The sequence below is a fragment of the Moschus berezovskii genome, chromosome 11 (assembly GCF_049115385.1).
Source record: "Moschus berezovskii isolate FMDL1 chromosome 11, NW_MosBer_1.0, whole genome shotgun sequence".
Classification (NCBI taxonomy): domain Eukaryota; kingdom Metazoa; phylum Chordata; class Mammalia; order Artiodactyla; family Moschidae; genus Moschus; species Moschus berezovskii.
Window position 1 is genome coordinate 82,602,539 of NC_142470.1, and position 21,043 is coordinate 82,623,581.

At 51.8% G+C, this 21,043-nt stretch overlaps 2 long non-coding RNA genes across 5 annotated transcripts in view; both read left to right on the plus strand.

The window, feature by feature from the left end:
• LOC129539045 (uncharacterized) overlaps window positions 1-21,043 on the plus strand; it is a 71,245-nt gene that overhangs the window by 26,698 nt on the left and 23,504 nt on the right. The gene's annotated exons all lie outside the window — the stretch shown is intronic.
• The window catches only part of LOC148776223 (uncharacterized), a 40,872-nt gene that overhangs the window by 8,664 nt on the left and 11,165 nt on the right, over window positions 1-21,043 (plus strand). The window contains exon 2 of one of the 4 annotated variants that reach the window (XR_016038602.1): window positions 1,114-1,178. The exons of 1 other annotated variant lie outside the window; for it this stretch is intronic. This is a non-coding gene — a long non-coding RNA (uncharacterized LOC148776223). Of the gene's footprint in view, window positions 1-1,113; window positions 1,179-8,152; window positions 10,900-13,672; window positions 14,077-21,043 lie in introns of those variants that run through there. 2 more of the 4 variants (XR_016038605.1, XR_016038604.1) reach the window with 2 other exon arrangements.

Genomic DNA, 21,043 nt, shown 5'->3' on the forward strand with positions numbered 1-21,043 from the left:
GACAGGCTGGCCAAAGGGTCCCTAGGCTGACTTCCTTGGTCCGCAGGGAGCCCCAGGGAAGGGAGCCAAGGGGCTGAAGGGAGAGGCTGGGGGCAGGGCTACCATGGGGGGTGGGGCTGAGGGGAGAGGTGCTGAGGGCAGGGGAGCCAGACCTGGTTGGCCTTTGAAGGGCAGGCCTTCCTGAGGTGGACACTTTAATCGCCCCCAATTAAACCATTGCCGGAAGCTTTTAACAACCCCATACGGCCTTTCAAGGACTGTCCTTTTGTTAGACGGCCAAGCTGTTATGTAAAAGGAGAGCAGGCTGGGGGCCTCTGACCACTCACCCGAGGCCCCAAGGCCAGCCAGTCCCAAGCTCAGGCCAGTCTCTGAAGGGTCTGCGGTTTTTTGCGAATCAAAGACTGAGGAACCTGCTTTGATCTGGGGGAAACCCAGCCCTTCCCCAGCTCCCCAGATTCAGTTCCCTCACTGAGGGTGTGGGTCCTTCAAGGAAGGCTTCACCCACACAGTTTCCAGGTCTGGGGCCAGCCAGGCTGATCCCTGGGGTCCTGGTAGTCTGCCCCTCGCTTCAAGAAGCAGGTCCACTGAGATGGTGAAAACTTTCACTGCTCCTCCTGCCCGCCTCGGGCAAGGAAACCCTGGCCCCACCTTCTTCGGCTGCTCTAGGGTCTTCTAGCCCTTGTGACAGAGAGTAGTCCTCAAATGAGTGTCCTCTGGGACTCTGTCAGAAATGCGGACTTTCAGGCCCCATTCCTTTCAGACCTACTGGATCAGAATCTGCTTTTAAACAACTCCCCCAGGTGAAGTTTGAGAAATATTGCTCTATTTCTATCTCATCCCCTCTCTGCATTTCCTCTCCTACTCCCCCCACCTCTTCCCCCTAAAAGCAAGATGAAGTGTAGACATAATACTAGCCATGATAAGTTATGGACAATATAGCCGTCTACTTTGCAGACTCTACAACATATACTTTCTAGAAAGTCAACAACAAAGCCCTTCCTGTCAATAGCAGTTTCTGGAGGACCCCAGATGGCAGGCTTCCGTTTGGACATTTGGTTAACATCAAAACCCTCCATCCTGACTTCCACACCTGCTCCTTCATTTCATTCTCAGAACTGCCCGAGGAAGAGAAGACAAGCTCCCCCATTATACAGAAGAGGAAACTGAAGCTCAGGAAGGTTTGTGAATAGGCTGGAGGTGGTGGTGAAGTTGAGGGGCTGGGTAACCTAGAAAACCCTCCTGGGGGTCTCCCTGCTCTTAGGTCCAGCAGGGCTGCCATCCACAGCTATGAGGTGTGTGCGGGAGCTGCGTTCCATTTCCCACTTCACTCCCCAAAAGTGTCCTGGGGGTGGGCAGGGCCCCCTGTTTGGGAGGAAGCCAAGCCTCTTTCTGTTACACAAAAGCCCCCTACAGGCAAGGAAAAGCCTGGAGCTTCCAGAATCCCCCAATTCCTATCTCTTCCCCTTCCTCCTCACAAAAGCTGCAGGTCATCCAGCATCTATGACATGCATGCCAGTCTTCAGGCTTAGCGCTTTCTCTTTCACCATCCCACTTAGTCCCCGGGACAAATCTCCACCACATTCTTCAGGATAAGACTCAATTCTTCCACTTCTTTCCTTGAAGCTGATTCCTTGAAAACCAAACAAGGCCAGAATAATCAGATCCTGTTGGGACAAAGGTCTCCCACTGCCCACCCTGAATGAACGGCCTGGCTCAGCCTGGGGAATGACAGGAGGGGCTGGTTTAGAATTTCTTCAACATTCTCAGATGCTGAAACTTCAGTCCCATCTGGGGCAAGTCTTGAGTACCTAGGGATACAAAAAGGCTAAAATCCACCTCACTTTCCCACCAAGATTCTACAGCAAGCGCAGCACTTAGAGAAGGACAGCAATCTGTAGAGGCAGATGGCGTGTTTAGAACTCCATGGGTTTGAGCGTCATCGACAGGAGGCAGCCTGGTGGTGCCTTTTGGAGCTAACTTCTGTGAAGGATCAAAAAGTAAAAATTTTAGGCTGTTCTCCATCACAAGTCTGCCATTGTACTGTGAAAATAACCGTCAACAACGTCTAAACAAATGGGTGTTCCTGAGCTCCAGTGAAATTTTATTAATGGATGCTAAAATGTTAATTTCATGTGCCAAAATGTTATGCTTCTTTTGATTTTTTCCCCCCAATCATGTAAAAATCATTCTTAGCTCTTAAGTTGCACAAAGGCAGACTGTGGGCAGAATGTGGCCTTCAGGGTCATAGTTTGCTGGCTCCTGGTTTAGAGCAAAGGTTTTGAGGTCAGTTGTCAGTCTTGGATTCAAGTTCTGGTTATTTCACTAACCAACTGTGTGATCTGGGAAAAGTCACTGAACCTCGCTGTGCATGCTTCCTCCCTGTCAAAGGGAAATGGTGGAGCCTGTCTTTCAGGGAGTAGGTAAGATGAAGCCTGTGAGAGCACCTACTGACCTCGGTGACTGACACGTGGCAGGCACACCCTCAATGTGAGCGATGAACATTGCTGCAGACAGGTTGAAGGTCAGTGGCAGGGGGCTCTGAGGTTGGAGAGGTCAGGGGGTTCTTCTGGGAGGGAGGAGGTTTGGGGTAAACTGGGCCTGAAATGATCTGAGAGGTGTGGTGACAGCAGAGGGGAAGGTTGAGAGGTCAAGCCAAAGAAACCTTTCATTAAAAAGTCTACAAATAACAAATGCTGGAGAGGGTGTGGAGAACAGGGAACCCTCCCAAACTGCTGGGAACATAAACTGGTGGAGACATTATGGAGGACAGTATAGAGGCTCCTTAAAAAACTCCAAATAGAGTTGCCACGTGATTCAGCAGTCCTACTCCTGGGTATATATTCAGAGAAAAGTAAAATTTGAAAAGATAATGCACCCCCAATGTTCATAGCAGCACTATTCACGATAGCTAAGACTTGGAAGCAACCTCAGTGTCCGCTGACAGAGAAATGGCTAAAGAAGATGTGGTATGTATATACAATGGAATACTCAGCCATTAAAAAAATGAAATAATGCCATTTGCAGCAACATGGATGGACCTAGAGATTATCATAGTAAGTGAAGTGAGTCAGAAGGAGAAAGGCCTATACCATGTGATATCACTTATATGTAGAATCTAAAATATGAACCTATTTGCAAAACAGACTCACAGACATAGAAAACCGACTTACGAACCTACGAGGAAAGAGGGTGGGGAAGAATAAGCTAGGAGTTTGGGATTAGCAGATACAAACTTCTGTATATAAAATAGATAAACAAAGCCCTCCTGTATAGCACAGGGAACTATATTGAATATCTTGTAGTAAATCATAATGAAAAAGAATATGTAAAAAAAGAAAAAAAAAAAAAAAGAATGGAACTGGCTTCAATTCTAGGGTCTGGGATGGCCACTGAAGGCCCTGAAAAGGGAATCCTTCAAAGTAGGGTCAAGGGATTTCCCTGGTGGTTCAGTGGCTAAGACGCTGAGTGGGCCTGGGTTTGATCCCTGGCCAGGGAACTAGATCCCACGTGCTGTAACTAAGATCTGGCGCAGCCAAATCAATAAATTAAATAAATATTAGAAAAAAAAGTGGGGCCAAGGGGAGGCCCATCTGTAAGGACTGCTCTGGCCTGGGGCAGGGGGTGGTGTGTTTGGGCGGTGGGGGCAGGGTAAAGGAAGGAAGAAACCTATAGGGGAAACACCAGGGACATGTGATGAGGTTATTGCTGAGTCCAGGTGAGTGGGAGCTGTGGGGTGGAGGGTAGAGGGTTATCAAAGGAGTGTTGAGGATCAATTGGTGGTAACATAGCCGGGTGTTGTGTTTCATTTTTAGTCACCTGCGGGTACTAATTAGCCCCCTTTCTTGACTGCAAGCTCATTTCCAGGTTAATAATTTGGACTGCCTTTCGTTGTTGCTGACTTAGCAGTCTTCCTTCCCCTCCCCCCCCGCCCATGACAATGCTGCAATCTTATTGTAAATGCCAGTTCCTTTGTTCCTCCACACTGAGCCACTGCGCGGGGCAGGGGAGGTGCCCAAACAAAGTGGAACCATGGCGATTCCTTCCCTGAGATTCTGTTACTTTGGGATCGGAATATAAGTCCCTCTCTGGTGGAGGGAGCATCAAAACACGAAATGCAGACAGGGTCAGCGGCTGCACGCCCCTTCACAGGAAAGAAGTTGAACCCAACAGGAAGCAGAGCGAGAAGCGAGTCCCTCCAAGGACCTCGGTTCTGCCCTTTGTGCCGTGGCTAGTGATTCAGTTCTTCCCCTGATTGTAGGAGATATCCTGAATCCTTTGAAGAAACTCTCTTTCTAAAACTAGTTTGAGATTCTATCACTTGCAGATGAAGAGAAAATCACCAACCAAATCCATCCTCAAAGCTTTCCTACTCAGGGTTTGCTGTGCTTCTGCTGTGTGCGAGGTGCTGGGTAAAGTGCCTTACATCCATTACTTAATATAATCCTCAGTTATGCTGTGAGCCATTGGGTATTATTACCTCCACTTTAGAGATGATAAAACTGGGGCTCCGTTTCACTTGACATTTAAATGGGCTGCACCTCAGGTCTTTGGCCTGGTCCTCTGACTGTCATAGGTTACTCTCTCCCAGGCAATCTTATCCATTCCTATGCTGATTCCATTTCTACAATTTCTAATTCTCAATCTAGACCTCTCTTTTAAACTCAAGTCTGCACTATCCAGTCTCTACTTGATATAGGTGTTTCAAACAAAGATCTCTAAAACTAGACTTCTGTTATCCCCTCTCCCATGCAATCTGCCCCTGCTCTGGGGCTTCTTCTCTCAGTAACTAGTCCTACCCTTCGCCTAGTTTCCCAGGTCAGAACTTGAGCGTTATATTCAACACCATCTCCTTTGACCTCCGTAGTCACCCTATTATCAATTCCTGTTGTACCCACTCCTTAAGCATGTCGTGACTCTGCCCACTTCTCTGTTAGTCCAACCACAACCCCCTCTCCCTTGAAAGATAGTCTGCTCCTTGGTCTCTCTGATCCCATTCCAAGCCATTATCAATTGACCTGCTGGACACATTTTTGAAAGCACTCTAACTGTATCCCCCACTCCTTAAAACTACCCAATGGTTCTAGTCCAAAGTCTTTCCCAAGGTCTATGTGGTCCCAGATCTAGCCCTTTCAATTCTTCAACCTCATCTTGAACCTCTCTCTGGTTCATTCACTATAGGCTCCCTTCAGGATGAGTACCAAAGTCTTCTGATCTCAGGGCCTTTGCACTTGTTATTTCTGCTGTCTGTACAGTGTTCTTTCCCTCTTCCTTCCCAGCTCTTATTTTTCATTCCTCAATATCCTTCAGGTCCTGCCTCAAGCCTCAGAAATACTGTCTCTTGAGCCCTCCATGAAATATCATTCCACAGCACCTTCACTGTCTGTAGCACTCAATAATTATGTTCCTGTACGCACATTTAATGTTTGTCTTCCTTGACAGACTATGATCCTCTGATCTCAGGGATTGGATCTGTCTTTTTCATTGTACCTGCAGAACCCTGTACAGTGTCAGGCACAGAGCAGGGGCTCAGAAATATTTGCTGAATGAATGATAGAGGCTTGTGACCCGGGACTCGCTGCTAGTAATGGAGACTGGACCTCAACACCAGTGTCCAGTGCTGCTGAATTGGACTCAACTTCTTTTCCCCACTGGGGAAACCAGGAGGGAAGAGGTTCAGAAGCCCAGAAGCCGGCCTAGGTCCTTGGATTCATTACAAAGGATGCAGGAAGCAGGGGTGGGGAGGGTTATCAATCTACTGCCAAACGGAGTCCGGCTGGAGGTAGGAGATTCTCTGGTCTCTGGTGAGGACAGGGGTGGGGGCGGCTAGAATACACCCATCGATGGAGTCCTGCCCCCAGCCGCCTCACACTAAGAGCTTTGTCTGTGTTGCCTCATTTAATCCCCTGCCAGCCCTGCAAGGCGGGATTATTACCTCTTGTCACAGACAAGGAAAAGAAGCTTTTGAGAGAGAGAGTAATTAACATGCCCAGAGTCTCCCAGCTAGTAAGGTCAGAACCAAGATTTGAATCTGGTACTTGAGCCTAAGAAATCAGGCTATTTTGGAAATTCAGTCCAGAGAAGAAAATGGAGGCACAGGTACCCCCAATGGACTTCAGGGAAAGTTTGCCACACACCCTCCACCCCGACCCCCTGCCACCCCTGCCCTGCCCCGCCCCACTCCATCACTCCACCCCTGAGGGCCGTCCATTCCTAGGGATTCTTTTTGAAATTCTAAAAGCTCTTGCAAACCCTCTCCATGCAGCCCCTCAGGTGGCCGGACCCTCCCCAGGCTGGCGCCTACCTCCCTTGAGGATTTCCCCTGCACAACTTCCATTTGAAAAGGAGCTTGGGGCCCCAGTGCCTACCTGCTGGGGCCCATCAATGCCCTCTGTTCAGGGATGCAAAGTAAAGAAGCTTGGCCCACTGAGGGGAGTAAGTGGGAGATGGTGGGGATAGGGGGCTGGGAAATGCCCTCAGAGCCTGGATTAGGGTGTTCATTATTGTAGACCTTCCCCCCCACCCTCATTTAACACCACTTATATAGAGCTCTTTTTTAAAAAAAAATATAGTATTTATATAGCCCACTTGGGCTTCCCTGGTGGTTCAGTGATAAAGAATCCATCTGCCAATGCAAGAGAGGAAGGTTCAATCCCTGGGTCTGTAAGATTCCCTGGAGAAGGAAATAGCAACCCACTCCAATACTGTTGTCTGTGAAATTCCATGGACAGAGGAGCCTGACAGGCTACAGTCCATGGGGTCACAGCAGAGTCAGACACCTCTAAACAATAATGACATATAGCCCATTTTAAATATGAACTCATCAATGCTCAGAACAACTCTGAAGTAGGTACTGCTGCTGCTGCTGCTGCTAAGTCACTTCACTCTTGTCTGACTCTGTGTGACCCCTATTCTGTAGACCGGGGAGGTCGAAGCAGATAGGGTTGGTGACTTGCCCAAGGCCACCCACAGTAAGTAGCAGGCGGAGCTGGGATTTGAATGTGGGCACCAGTCTCTGGATGCTACCATCTGAAATCCCTCCCCTTTGCAGAGGAACCTGTCAGGGGAGAGGAATCTCTCTGGTCTCCAGAGATAACAGCCCCTTCTCTTCTCCCGTGTCTAGAGACAAGTGTGTTTACTTCAGGTTAGCAAGTGGCTGCCTCAAACAAAGGGGATGCAGGCAGAGATAACCCAATCATCCCAGGCCTGCCTGGGCCGTTAGGAGGGCAGGGATTGCACCCAGCCTGCTTTGAGGCTGGACTTCGAGAAACTGCCAGGGCCAGGGCCTGGTCGCCTGTTTGTTGCAAAACAATGAGTCAGCCTGGCAGGGAGGGGAGTGGGGGGATGGGGGATGGGGGTAGAGGGGCCCCTAGCCCTGCCTCTGGCCCTTACCAGGGTAAATTTTGCCTACCCCCACCCTCCTAGCCCTTAGAAGTTTCACCAGTTTCCTTTTTTCTTGTTTGGCTGAGTTAGGAAAAGTATTGAAAAATAGAAAGTGCCCTAGACAGGAAAACACTCTGAAAGCTGAAACCTGCCTGCTGAGGCCAACACCCCACTGGGGAGTGGTCAGCCAGCCAGGAGTCCATCCCTGGCCTCCTTCCCAGGCACTGGCCCATGGTGGCACCTTAAGCCCTGGGCAGGAGAGAAGAGAACTTGGAAGTCCAGGGATGAGTGGTGACCAGTTCAAGGTCACAGCTGTGCTGATGGCTGGGAGGGAGGGTGGGCAGATCCTGTGGGGGGCTCTTGGGGGCTAGGTTACTGAACAGGAAGAGCCTGAAAACAGAGACCTCCTTTTTTTCAGTTGGCCTTGCCAAGGGACCCTGCTCTTCCATCCTCATGTGGGGAGAGCCCTTCACCCGGGGCACATCAGGGTATGGGGCAACTCTCTACTCTAGCTGTCACTGGTTAAGCCAGCATGGTTGCCCCTGAGGGATCCCATTTAGCCACAAGCTCTTCCATTCCTTTCCTGGCCCTGCCCCTTCTACCTCAGGGCTCCTCCCTCCTACTTATCCAAGAATGACAGTGCTTTCCCCTTGTTAGAAATGGGACAGAGGGGATTTGCTCAAGGTCACAGAATAAATCCATCAATTTATTCATCAAAACGTTGGACTGCTGTTGAGCCAGACTTGGCAGGGGGTGAGATGGGGCACAGTCTTTTGGAAGCCAGTTGCCTAAACCAAGAACTGCTCTGTAATAGTGTGTTGGTCAGGACATATCTACCATGCTTGCAGCAGGGACACAGAGGGGCCTGACCCAGCGTGAGAACCAGGGAAGGCTTCCTGGAGGAGGCAAGACAGAGTACGTCTTAAAGACAGAGCAGGAGTGTGCTAGGGCCAGGGATGGCAGAGGAGGGTACTCTGGGCTAGAGAGAAATCAAATCTGTCCATTCTGGGCCCACTTTCTAAGCTCTGCACCCTGGCCTACAAGCATTACTGAACTCCAACAATGGAACAACAACAGCTGGGACCTAGGGAAGATACAGAACAATGGTGCCTGCCTTCAAGAACCTTCCTGAGTCAGTGGGAAGACAAAGAGTCCTCCTGGGAATGCTGAGGAATGCCAACAAGTGTTGGGGGCTCCACTGTGTATCTCTATGTAGGTGATATCTCATTTAACCCTCACCCAACCCCTACCAGTGGATACTGTTGGCATCCCCATCCTACACAGAGGAAACAGGCTTGGGAAGTATCAGTATCGGTAACTTGTCCTGGGTCACCACTTGGTAAGGGGGTAGAGCCAGAATCTAAACCCAGGGGCTTGACTGTGGAGCCTGAGCCCCCAACCACTGTGCTCACTGCAGCTTGGGGGAGAGAGGCAGCTGTCATAGACTCTGTTTGGTGGGCAAGTGCAACTGGAAAAGGCTTTGGAGGTCAGGAAGGCATGACACAACTGTGTTTTGGCACCATAGCTCCAGAGGCCACTTGGAGGATGTATTAAAGGCACAAAGCAAAGGAAGAATGCAGCCTTAATGTCCAGGTGACAAAGGATGAAGGCTGAGGAGGACCTGTGGGAACTGAGAAAAGCGAACACTTACAGAGGTAGAAAGTCTGGCCTTAGCCCTGCCCTGGCCTCATCCTCAGGAAAGTCATCTTTGCTTGACCTCCTCTGACTCTCCAATGCCAGTGAAGCCCAAACAGTGGCTGTTTGTTCAACAGATGCAAACTAAACACTTGCTAAACGCAGGCCTTGTCAGCCCTGGGAAACAAAAGGGAGCCCAGAATCCTGTGGTGCAATAATTCCCAAAAAGTTAGCAGTGTTACCTGTGTTCTTCCTCCTATCCTCACACATCTTCAAGAGGAGCTGAGTTTCCATTTTAGACACTTCTCTAATGGTTTAGGCACAATCCTCTCCCTACCACCATCTCTCCCAGGTCTCCAGGAGATCCTGTCTGGATCTCCCTACCACCATCTCTCCCAGGTCTCCAGGAGACTCATCTGTCCCCTTACACTTTCCACAGGACCAAGTACCATACAGAGTACAATACTAAGTACTCATTTAGTACTTGCTGAGACTAGTTAGTCTCAATGAGGAAAAGCTCTTCTCCAACTACCCTCTGACCTTGAAACTAGATCACAACTCCTTAATCTATCCGAACAGTTTTCAAAAGGCGCTTTTGGTCCCAGAGTTGCTGTCAAAGTGTGAAGCTGACTGACGGGACAATTCTGTGAGATCAAGTCCCTCGATGAGGATGACACTGCTGAGCCTTTAAGGCCACCTTGTATGCAGGGGGCAGACCTCTGAAGCTGCCAGTCACCCCAGATGAGTCAATCTGGACCGCCAAGCTGAACTAGGGGATGAATGGGAGGGCTCAGGCTAGGGTAAGGATGGGTGTCCTACAGTACCGTGAACTGAAAGCTACTCCAGACTTTGACTCTTGTGGCCACTAAGGTACAGGCAAGTTGACTATAGGAAGAATGGAACCCTGTGAGGTATCACTGCTCTATGGAGACTTCAGTGAAGTCAGCTCAGAAGAGAGAAATGGGGCTGGGCCTGGGAGCCTTCCTGAGTGGGAAGTGGCCATGGGAGGTGGCCAGTGCTGGTTTGCATTTTAGGGAGGGGGTGCTTTTATTTCCTTTTTGCCCTTCTTTAGGATTTACTAAAGCCCTCTGGCAAGTTTCAGCTGCCTCAGCTGTGTCAGTGTGTGTGTGATCTTGGGTGGTGAGATGACCAGTGGGGGAAGGGTTGGATAAGGACCAGGAGGTGGGGGTGCTGAAGCTTGGGTTTTTGAGAGGGCTACTCTCTCTTCCCCTCCTACACTTTGTCCCGGTAGCTGGCCTAAGGCTGGACTGGAACTATTTCTTCCTTTTATTTCTGGCAAAAGCTGCAGAAGGGAGTTCCCCTTCTGTGTTTGTTTTGATTCTGTTGTTTTCTTAAAGAGAGGAAGGAAAACCATCATCACTTTTTCGGTTTTGTGAACAAAGGCAGGCAGAGAGGATGTTCGCTGGGGCAGGGGATGCGGGGGCTGGGCCTCACCTTCCCCCTCTCATTCCCCCTCCCCTTCCTTCTGACAGCTTCAACGCCACCCCACCCCCCAGAACGTAGATCAGGCCCCACAGTGTGGGGTCAAGTTTAGGTGCTGGCTCTGCCTTTAAGTTTTTCACCTCTCAGAGGTACATCTGTCAAAATGGGAGTTGTGGGATCTGCTTTATAGGATTGTTGAGGTTAAAAACAAAAGAAAATCCTAACCTGTAAAAACACAGACTGCTCCAGAAATGTCTTTCCTTTGCTTCCTTCCTTTGGGGAAAAGGGGATGGTCTATCCTTTTAGCCTGGTAGTGTGGAGTAGGGGGAATTTGCCCATTGAAAGCCCCCTCCCATCTTCCTTCTAGTCACACAAAGCTGGCTTTGGGCCGAAGGACCTGCAATAACAGCCTTATGAAAAGGCTCCTAGAAGAAACGACAGGTAAGGCTGGTACTCTTGGTTCCTAGAATTGTCCCCACCCTCTGGGAGACAGTGAAGCCCTGGAATTTCTCCTAGCCCCTTTGTCCCTCAGGCTCCAAGCCCCACTGGGTTGTACTCCCCAGAGTCTTCTACCCCTGCAGCCCTGGGCAGGCTCCCTTCTGTGATGAGTTCTTGGGGGCTGCCCTGACCAGACAAAAAGGGAGCCCCTCCCTGCTTCTAGTACCCTCTCTGGGTCCCCTGTTTGGTCTGAAACTTGGCCAGGATGTGCTACCTCTCAGGCCATGGGTGTCTTAGTCTGTAAAGTGGTTTCTGAACTTTTTTTTTTTTTTTAAATAAACACTCTTAGAGAATCGAAACATTTTGCAGACCGGCTCCCTGCTTCACGTGATAGCAGTCACACTTAAAAAAATCCTTTGATTGAGAAAAAATACAAATGATCATAAACAAATATGCATTCATTAACACTTCTAAATGAGTATGGGTTTTATTCAACAGTTTCTACATGCATTTGAAACTCTGTCTACTCATGGGAAGATGTCAACTTGTAGATGGTGCCAATACCTAAGGGAGCTTGAGGCTCCCATGGTACCCCCTAGTCTATGAGGGCACAGGGAGCCTCATATGATGGGTTCCTCCTTGGCCCTCCTGGGGCTGACCCAGGGACTCAGGGACACCAGTCAATCTCAGGCCCAGATGATACAGAAGCTCAGGAGTGACTGACAAAAATGCAAATAGTGTGGTGGCTTTTCTCTAACACATGGTTGCTGCCTGGGCTTGGACGCTGCCTGGGTTTGACTCCTTGCTCTGCTACCAATAAGCTGTGACCTGGGCGTATGGTACTTAACCTCTGTGGGCCCCAATTTTATCATTTGTAAAAATGAGAGTCATGGTAATGTTGACTTTTCTTGAGGATTCAATGAGATAATAAATTCATGGACTTGGCCAAGGCCCAGTCAGTGCTTAATAAATATTTCATTTTAAAACAAAAAGAAATCCACAAGTACCCCTGCTTGCCTTCTTGCAGTGGCTGCTGGCCATCACGTGGGCTGGTGCTGACCCCTTTGAGAATGGTCTCCTGGGCTTCCCCTACCTGTCCCCCTGGGGACAGAGCTGGGAGCGTGCCCTTCCTGCACTGTTCCCTGCCTGGCCCTTATCTACCTGAGGCGGGATTCCAATCTCCCCTCTCGTGGCTTGGCCAGGCCTCCACGCCTCCCTCCACCCCAGGCCTGGCCTCTACTCTGGGGGCCAGCGCCTCGGTTTCCGACCACATGAAGGAAAGGCACACGAAAAAGCCATAAACTCAAAAGGCTGAGAGGGATGTTTGTCAAAGTAGGACAGAGCTGCGGCCGGGGACGGGGAGCGGGCGTGCCGGACCTTGAGCGGAAGCAGGCGTTTGGGGGAGAGGGGATGAGCACCCGGGGAGCTGGCTTGGGCAGGGCAGGAAGGAGGCCCATTAACACTTCGGCCGGACCGCGCTTCCTCCGGCACCTCGGCCAGGGCGGACACAGGCGCGTTTGTCCCGCTTTCACTGTGGCGCAGTGTTCGCGGCAGCCCCTGCCCCCCAGCCCCAGGTGGGCGGTGTCGCCCGGGCACAAACGTCCTTTATGGATGGGCAGTGCTGGAGGAAGGCAACACCTCCGCGGACAGGGACCGCCCCCCAGAATTCCGAACTGACCCTGGAGCCTGCTCCCCTGGCCAGGCCGGCACTGCCGGGAGCCTGGTCGGTGGGGGCGGAGGGGCGTGGCTTTGCCAGGGTTTGGGGGCGATCCTGGGGTGCGTCCTGGGAGAGGAGAGGGCAGCCACAGCCCATTCCTTCCAGGTCCTGTATTGGGGGACAGCCCTCTCTCCCTGACTGCTGCCACCTCCTGCGGCTGAGGTGCGGGGCTTTCATCTCCTTGAGGGGCTCTTGGGGAGGACCGTGCTTTGGTGAGACCCGAGGAGGAGAGGGAAAGCAGGCAGACTCCAACTATTCCACATCCCTCTCTCGCAAATCCGGTGAGGAGTGTTGTTGTTGTTGTTTTTAATAGATTTCATACCTCCCCAGTTCCCCATCCCGTGACAGCGCAGCCTGCGGGATCTTAGTTCCCCGACTAGGGATCAAACCTTCGTCCCCCTTAATCGCTGGACTGCCATGGAAGCCCCGAGGAGCGGGGTCTTAATCAAGCATCCAGGGACAACCTGACCATCCCCTCCATGGAGCGCAGTCCTTGAGAACCTAGGACTGAATTCTCGGAGGGCCTGCCCACCCCCGCCCGACCCCCCCACCCCACCCCCGCGCTCTTCCGACGACCAGCGGGCGACAGAAATCACACATCTCCCAGACAAACTCTCGCCAGGCCCCACTGAACTTCCGTCCCCCATTCACACAGATCTCCAAGCCCCTCTCCCCCTCCCAGACCTTTTGCTCATTTAATCCATTGACAGGTGCAGGCCTAAGCCGGCTGCCTGGCGGCGCCCCCTAGAGTTGGCCCGTGGACCTGCACGCCCTGCCCCCAAAGGGAAGGACTGACTGAACCCTTTCTCCAGCAGGAGGTGGGGAAGGGAGCACCATTGCTGAGCTCTGTTCCCTGTGCACGTGACTTCAGGCTCAGCCCCGTGCGGGTAATCCCCGATCAGTAGGATTCCTTGGCTTCCTTTTATATATGGAAAGACTGAGGAGAGGAGGCCCAGCGTTCTGGGGTTTGCAGTCTGGCTGGGAGCAGGGTCAGGTGGGGGGCTCACAGTGGGGGACAGACCCACATGCTGGTGGAGGGTCATCTGCCCTGTGGTGACTGCCTGGCAGCGGTGTTGGTGCCCTTTGTTCTCTCTGCTGGACTCTGCAGGGTGGGTGACGCCTGAGGATAGAGAGAACAAGGCCCTGCCTTCCTTTCCCGGTTTCCTGAAGACCCCTGTGAATGTGACACTGCTCTGACCGTGGCCACCAGCGCTGACCTGGTTTATCTCTGACCCTCTGTCCAGGCTGAGGGAGCTGTGAATGCGGGCAGCATCACTGGCCTTGGTCACAAACCCACTGTTTCACATCCTGCAGAGTCAGAGGCTGGGCTGGCGACCCAGACACAGACACCCCCAACGCCTGCACAAACACAGACAGAAGGGGTTTCTCCACCCGGCGCCCACCTCCTCCCCGACTCGGATGTCCGTGCAGACACTTCTCAGGCACTCACAGCACGCCTGTGGGTGAGTGTGTGCGTGCTCAGTCACTTAGTTGCGTCACTCTTTGCCACCCCACAGACTAGCTTGTCAAACTCCTCTGTCCATGGGATTTCCCAGGCAAGAATACTGGCGTGGGTTGCCATTCCTCCTTCAGGGGATCTTCCCAACCCAGGGATCGAACTCCTGTCTCCTACGTTGTAGGCAGATTCTTTACCGCTGAGTCACCTGGCAATAGACACACAACACATACTCCTATGCCTATCCCAGCAGCGATGAGCGCACAGCACCCCTCCCCTCCCGCACCTATAGAAACTTTGTGTGGACCACAACCTCACAGACCCATGTATATGCTGCAGCTCCCTTCACAGACATCCCTTCCTGATCTCAGTCATACAAGTGAACTCACACAGAGACCCAGCACGTCAGAGACTCTAGAACACCTGTGGGCACACACACAGACACAGCCACGCAGATGCATGTATGCCTCAGCTCTCTGAGCCACGCTCCTCCCCTCCCCTGGTGCTGGATGCAGGTGTTTATGCTGATAACCACTTATTTACAGTTCATGGATTCTGAAAGGTGGTTGCATGCGTGTGGTTGCGTTTGTGGGTCCATGTGTGTGAGTGTGAGAAAGAGAGAGAATCTGTTAGGTGTCGGGCAAGCAGAGTGAAGAGGAAGAGAAGGAAGGAAAAGCTCTGTGACTCACTTCCAGCTGAACAATGCCACATCTCAGCCTCCGGGGCTGGGGGAGGGCACGTGTGTCAACACAGCCAGGGCCTGGCTCCGAGATGCTCAGGGAGGTGGGGACCCCATCCAAAGAGACTTGCCCTTCCCCTCTGCACCCGGGGGTTGTGAACGCAGCATCCCACATTGCCCAACACCTGTCTTGTCTACAGTACAGTACATGAGCACATTGTCTTATGAAGAGCAGAGACAAAGTCAGTGATGCCTCAGCATGTGCCTTGTGCTCAGTCATGTCTGACTCTTTGAGACCCCATGGACTGCAACCACCAGACTCCTCTGTCAATGGGATTTCCCAGGCAACAATACTGGAGTAGGTCGCCATTTCTTCCTCCAGAGGATCTTCCCCACCCAGGGATCAAACCTGAGTCTCCTGTGTCTCCTGCATTGCAAACAGATTCCTTGCCAGCTGAGCCATCAGGGAAGCCCCTCTCTTGTCTGTGAGGCCCCTATCTCCAGATGCTTTGGCTGTACTTCTCATCTCTGACCAAAGAAAACACCAGAGCCGTCTATGCAACCTCACCACAATTCCTGAAGTCGGACGACCCTACCACTCACAGCCTTTACTCCTACTGCTCCTGTCTCTACGGTCCCTCATTTGCCACCTGACTGCTCCCTGCCAGCCGCTCCAGGCCTTTCTTCCAGCCGTGCCAACTGCTTGCTCCGCCACACTCATCCTCTCCATCCTGCAGGCTCCGGCTCTGTCCCTGAGCTCTTCCTCCCCTAAACCATGGTTTCTCTTCCTTGTCTTCTGGGTAGTCAGCCACCCCCCTCCCTCCTCCCAGTTCAGGCTATTTGCTCTCAAGGGCAGGCTCTAGAATGTCTTCCTCTGCTTCCAGAACCTTCTCTCCCTTCCTCCCAGCAGGGCCCTGGAAACCAGCTGGTTTCCAGCAAGGTTTTGAGAGGCGAGAAGAGTAAGGGATGAGAAGGACAGAAAAGGCGAGGGGTCTCTACTTGGGCCTCTGCTCACTAGGTAACTGGTTTCCCTCTGCATTTGATTCTCCTGAACAGGCCCCTCCCCATTCTGCAGCTCACACAGGCCGGGGCAGTTAGGGAGGGACGGAGGGAGGGTTTCTTACCAGGCTCCACCCATGCCAGGGCCCACAGAGCAGGAGCAGGAGCAGGGCAGGGCCTCGACTATTGCGTACCACCAGGGACCAGGCCTGTATTAGCTTTGCTTGTGAGCTCACTTACCTCCCAATAGCCTTTTGATGGGGGTCGCTCATTGGCCTCAGTTTACAACTGAGGAAGCTGAGGCTTTGAGAGGCTGGATAATTGCTCAAGTGATCCAGCTGGTAAGCGGCACAGCCCCGGAGCCTGTGCTCCCCACATTGGCACTAGCCGGCTCCTCAACAGCTTTGCCTCTTGTTCCCAGTTTGTCCTGACTCTCACTGGTCTCTGACTTTGAACTTTTATTCCGCTTCATCTGCTGAAACTCTGCTTGTTTCTGCCCCATACGCACCTCTTTGCCTGACTGTACCTCCTTTAACTGGCCCCTGGAGCAGAATGAAGTCTGCCTGTGGCTGAGGGTAATTCTAACTGCTACTTCTCATAGGGAGCAGACTTAGCACACACATTTGGATGTGGAAGGCTTTTTAAAAATCTGTGTCAGAAACTTGATGGAGAGACCTGTGCTTCCTTCTTGTGGGCACCAGCTGGGCTAGACTGGCGAGACACTCCTCATCAGCCTGTAACCTCCTTTCTGGCTCACTGTGTTACACACTCACACAAATACACACACATAGCAGACTTGCCCTCAGAGCCTGCACAATCCCCAATGCAAACGATGGAAAAAACAGGTAATGGACTCTGGGAAATGCATAGGGCAGGCTCTCCTTGTGGTGCAAACTCCAGTGTGATCCCAGCCTGCAGATAGGATGTAATTATTTGGTAATAAATCGCATTCCAACCCCAGTGGTTGGAATCGCATTCTTTCCCATGCTCCTTGCCAGACCCACAATGTCTTGGTGTTGGATATGAAATATGGTTGTGATTTTCATGTCTAACCAAGTCAAGGCTGATTCCTCGATGAGTGCAGTTTCTCTGGAAGATAAACACTGACCCAGATTCTTGTGTGTTCATGCTATGAAGGAGAAGGGGTTCCCAGGGGAGGAGAGAGATGGGTATCCTTTAGATGAGGGAGAGGTAGATTCTCTGCCAAGGGGGATTTGGGTGGCCCAGTTGGGAGTGGTTGTTAGTGCAACTGGGAATGGACCTGAGCCACCTGGTGTGGCTTTCATGACATAGAGTTAGGAACACAGGCCTGGCAGAATGGAACTCCACCACCCCCTTGAGTGAGTGACCTGCTCTGGACAATGAAATGTGATCGATACATGCCACATCCAGATAGCAACAAGAACTAAGGTATGAATCCTCAAATCCCCTTCTGGCTGTCATGGTGATTGTGACCAGTGATGTTGATGGAAGCTTGCTTTGGCCTGGGTCCCCGAGTGAGGACAGCGTAGCTCAGAACCCTCCTGGTGACCTACAGTGCTCCTTTGGCGTGAAGGAGAAGTGAATCTTTTTTAAAATTTTATTTTTTAATTTATTTTTGGCTGCGCTGGATCTTTGCTGCTGCACCGGCTTTTCTCTAGCTTCGATCAAGGGCGGCTGCTCTCTGACTGCAGCCCACGGGCTTCTCATTGCAATGACGTCTCTCGTTGCAGAGCACGTGCTCTAGAGCGCGCGGGCTTCACTAGTCGTGGCACACGCGCTTAGTAGTTGCAGTTTGCGGGCTCTAGAGCACAGGCTCAGTAGTTGTGGCCCAGGGACTAAGTTGCTCCAGGGCATGTGGGATCTTCCCAGATCAGGGATCGAACCCATGTCTCCTGTACTGGCAGGCAGATTCTTTACCACTGAGCCACCAGGGAAGCCCGAGAGATGAATCTTTAAGCCACTGAAATGTTGGGATGTTTGTTACTGCAGCATAAACTAGCCCATCCTGCCTGATCTGCCCATCTTACAGGGTAGATGAGAGGATTCATAATGCAATGTGTATGAAAAACTTAGCTAAGTGCCCCTAAATATTCTACTTCCTCTTCCTCCTTCTCTTCCTCCTCTTTTTCTGATGTTATTTCACTTTGTATGCATTTGAGTCAAGTCACAAAAATTGACCCAGGCCCGTTAAAAGTCTGGGACAGGAACTCAAAGATGAGGAGGAGGGCAGCTGGAGATGTGAGGGCAGCTAGCATGATGTGCTAATGCTGCCTTACCTGTATGAGCCAGAGCTAGGTGAGCCCAAGGAGGGGAGTGATAAATCTCTTAGGGTCCTCAAAAGTGAAGTCCGAACTAGAGTTTTGAGGGGCTGGTTTGATTTCTTCAGACAAAGAAAGGGAATTGTTGCTATTTAGTCACTCAGTTATGTTCAACTCTTTTCGACTCCGTGAACATCAGCACGCATAGGGAATGGCATGGTCTAATTGTGAGGGCAGCTGCCATGTAGCAGTGTCTGCTACATGCCAGACACTGAATTGGGCGCTTTAGCCAATTCTCCCCAATTGTCAGAGCAATGACAAGATCTATGCTGTGTGCTATTGGTTATGCTCATTTTCTAGATCAGAAAACTGAGGCCAGAGAGGGCAGCTGGTAAATGGCAGGCAGCACGCGTGCATGTATACAGAGGTGTGGCAACTCCTTACTGGCCTTCAGTCTAGAGCTTGTCAAAGGGCCGCGTGTTACAACAATTCCAGGGAGACCGATCTAAGGACGTGATCACACTCCACTCTGTGACCTGGAAACATTTCCAAAACAGGGGCTCTGGGAAAGTCACGTCACTGCTCACTAACCCGCTGCGGCTCCGCACTGTGTTCTCCCCACAAGGTCTGGCAGTCTGGCCGACTCCTTTGAGCCCCCGCCGGAAAATTTCCAGCATTGTCTGTAGCTACAGCTATTCATGTTTCCAGGCTTCTCAGCTGTGCCTGAGCGTTTCCTGCCGTTTCTGCCTCCTGGGTTTTGCTCAAGCGTTCATCCTCTCACCTGCCTGAGGCCTACCTTTCCGGCAGAGTTCAGTCTGACCTCTGCCTTCTCTGGCCCAGGCGTCCCTGCTGGAATTGAGCCTCAGGGAGGGTCAGTGGGTTTGATGTGATCTGATTTGAATGATGGGATGAGAAAAGTTGGCTCTTTGGGGTGTAGATATTTGCTGATATTTAATATGCTGTTTTCCCGTAGTGCGTGTGTCTGATTGGTGGATATGTATAAAAACATTAAAGGTGTTTGCTGAGAGCTATTTGTCACTAATAGGAACACTCAATCAAGCAAGTCTGGAGACCACCGCCATGTAAGACTACCACCTGAGGGTGAGGTTTGCTGTTTACTGGCTGTTTGACAAGAAATTTACTCGACCTCTCTGAACTCAAGTTTTCCTATCTGTAAAATGGGAATTATCTTGGTTCCTACCCATGGGGTTAGTGTGAGCTCAATGAAATAAAGCTGTGAAGGAAATGAGGCTCCAAAATGTGTCTAGAGACCCAGTCTAGGGACTTCTAGGCTGCTGGAGGGATCCTGATGGGAGAGACGGAAGGAGGAGGAGCAGGTGGCGTCCCTGCTGATGAGGACTCTGTGGCTTGGCAGGCTGGACTGAGACTATCCCAGTGGTGTTTGATGAAAGGCGGGCGCTCTTCTCTGTCAAGTAAATATTATAAGAAAAGGCCGTCTCCAGGGAACAGCTCCCTCCCTCGAGGGTCAAAGTCCCCAGGGGCCAGTCTGGAGGCTCCTTTTATGTGACTGTAAAGTAATCTGGGGCCTGGCAGGGTCGAGGCTGGGCGGGCACTGACGCGCAGGGCGGCATTGATGCAGTCAATGATTACCTTTTATGCCTTGCCATAAAGGCAACCGCCCAGTCCCCTGGACAATGCCCCCTCCAGACAATGCCCCAGAGGGTGGGTACGCATGCGTGCATACACACACACGGACACACACAAAAACATGGCTGCTGGGCAGGGGCCCATCCCTGCCTGAGTCTCTGAGGACATCCTCAAAAGGCAAAAGGCATCTCTGTCTCCCCTGGGTGGTTCCTGGAGACCTGGCTCAGGAGCTAAGGGGGTTGGGGGTGGTAGTAAGTGGGACGCAGTGAGGTTCAAGACACAAAAGAGCTCCATCCAGGCCCCCGGATCCTGCTCCAGCTGGTTCTGTGTGGGGGGCCATGTGGTCACTCAGACTCAGGTGCCATACCTCAGTGGGAAGGTGGTTCTTCTAGGCCACTCCAAGGACCGTTCCCAGTTTACAAGGGATGCAGTTGAGGTGTGGGTGCACAGCGACTTGCCCAGGGACCTGAGGAGGGAGACAGTGGCCAAGCTGGGAGTAGGACCCTGGTCTTCTGACATCATTTGACCAAGGGGGTCCAGGTGGAAATGTCAGTCAGGTGTCAGGAGAGGATTGGGTGACTTTTCAGAGAAGCCATCTCTCCTGGGCTCAGAAGGGAGCTGGGAAGGACCTGAGAGCCTGGCCTGGAGGCTAATATTGGGGAGAAACCAAGAAGGACCCCCTCGAATGCGCACGGGCCACATGCAGGGCCTGCCTTGCTCACACAGGCCCCTCCAATGGCCTTCGCACCCTGTCCTGATGGGTACACACCCCGCCTACCTGGAGTAGGGTAGCTGACTTTGAGGGGGCAGGCCTGGGGCATAGATGGCCTGATTAATACTCCACCTCTTGGGCTGATAAGGCCCTGGGACCTTGGTTCTGTCAATAGAGGCTGGAGGAGCAGGGGCTGCAGTCCCTGGTAGGGGCTTCTGGCAGTTTGGTTTCCGCGGCCTCACTGCCGGGGGCCTGAGATTGCAGGTCAGGGGGACTGGCACCACCTTCCTCTTCTGGCTGAGGGCAGAGCGCTGCACTATCGTACTGATGGACATGGTGGGGGCTCCATAGGCATCTCTGGGACAAGCCGTGCTGATATCTTGAGGAAAGAGGGCTGTTATTCACAGCAGTTATAAATGCTTCGTGGAATCAGAGTGAAGTTGCTTTGAGCCTCAGCCAGAATCCTCCAATCAACCTTTGGCTCTGATAAAGATAAGCGGACCCAAGGTGATAACACACAAACCAGAAACTGTCAACAGGTGCTAATTAGGGCACTGGGTACTGAGCCACACCCACTACACCTGACCCAGGGAAAAATCTCAGGTGGGGAGCCAGGGCTCCCTCTGGGTGGGGGAAGATATGGGCTCACTGCTGTATTCAGCCTTATCGCTTTCTTGTCACCTCCTCCTTCTAAGGATTTCCCCACCCCGATCCCAACCCCCACCGCTGCCTACCT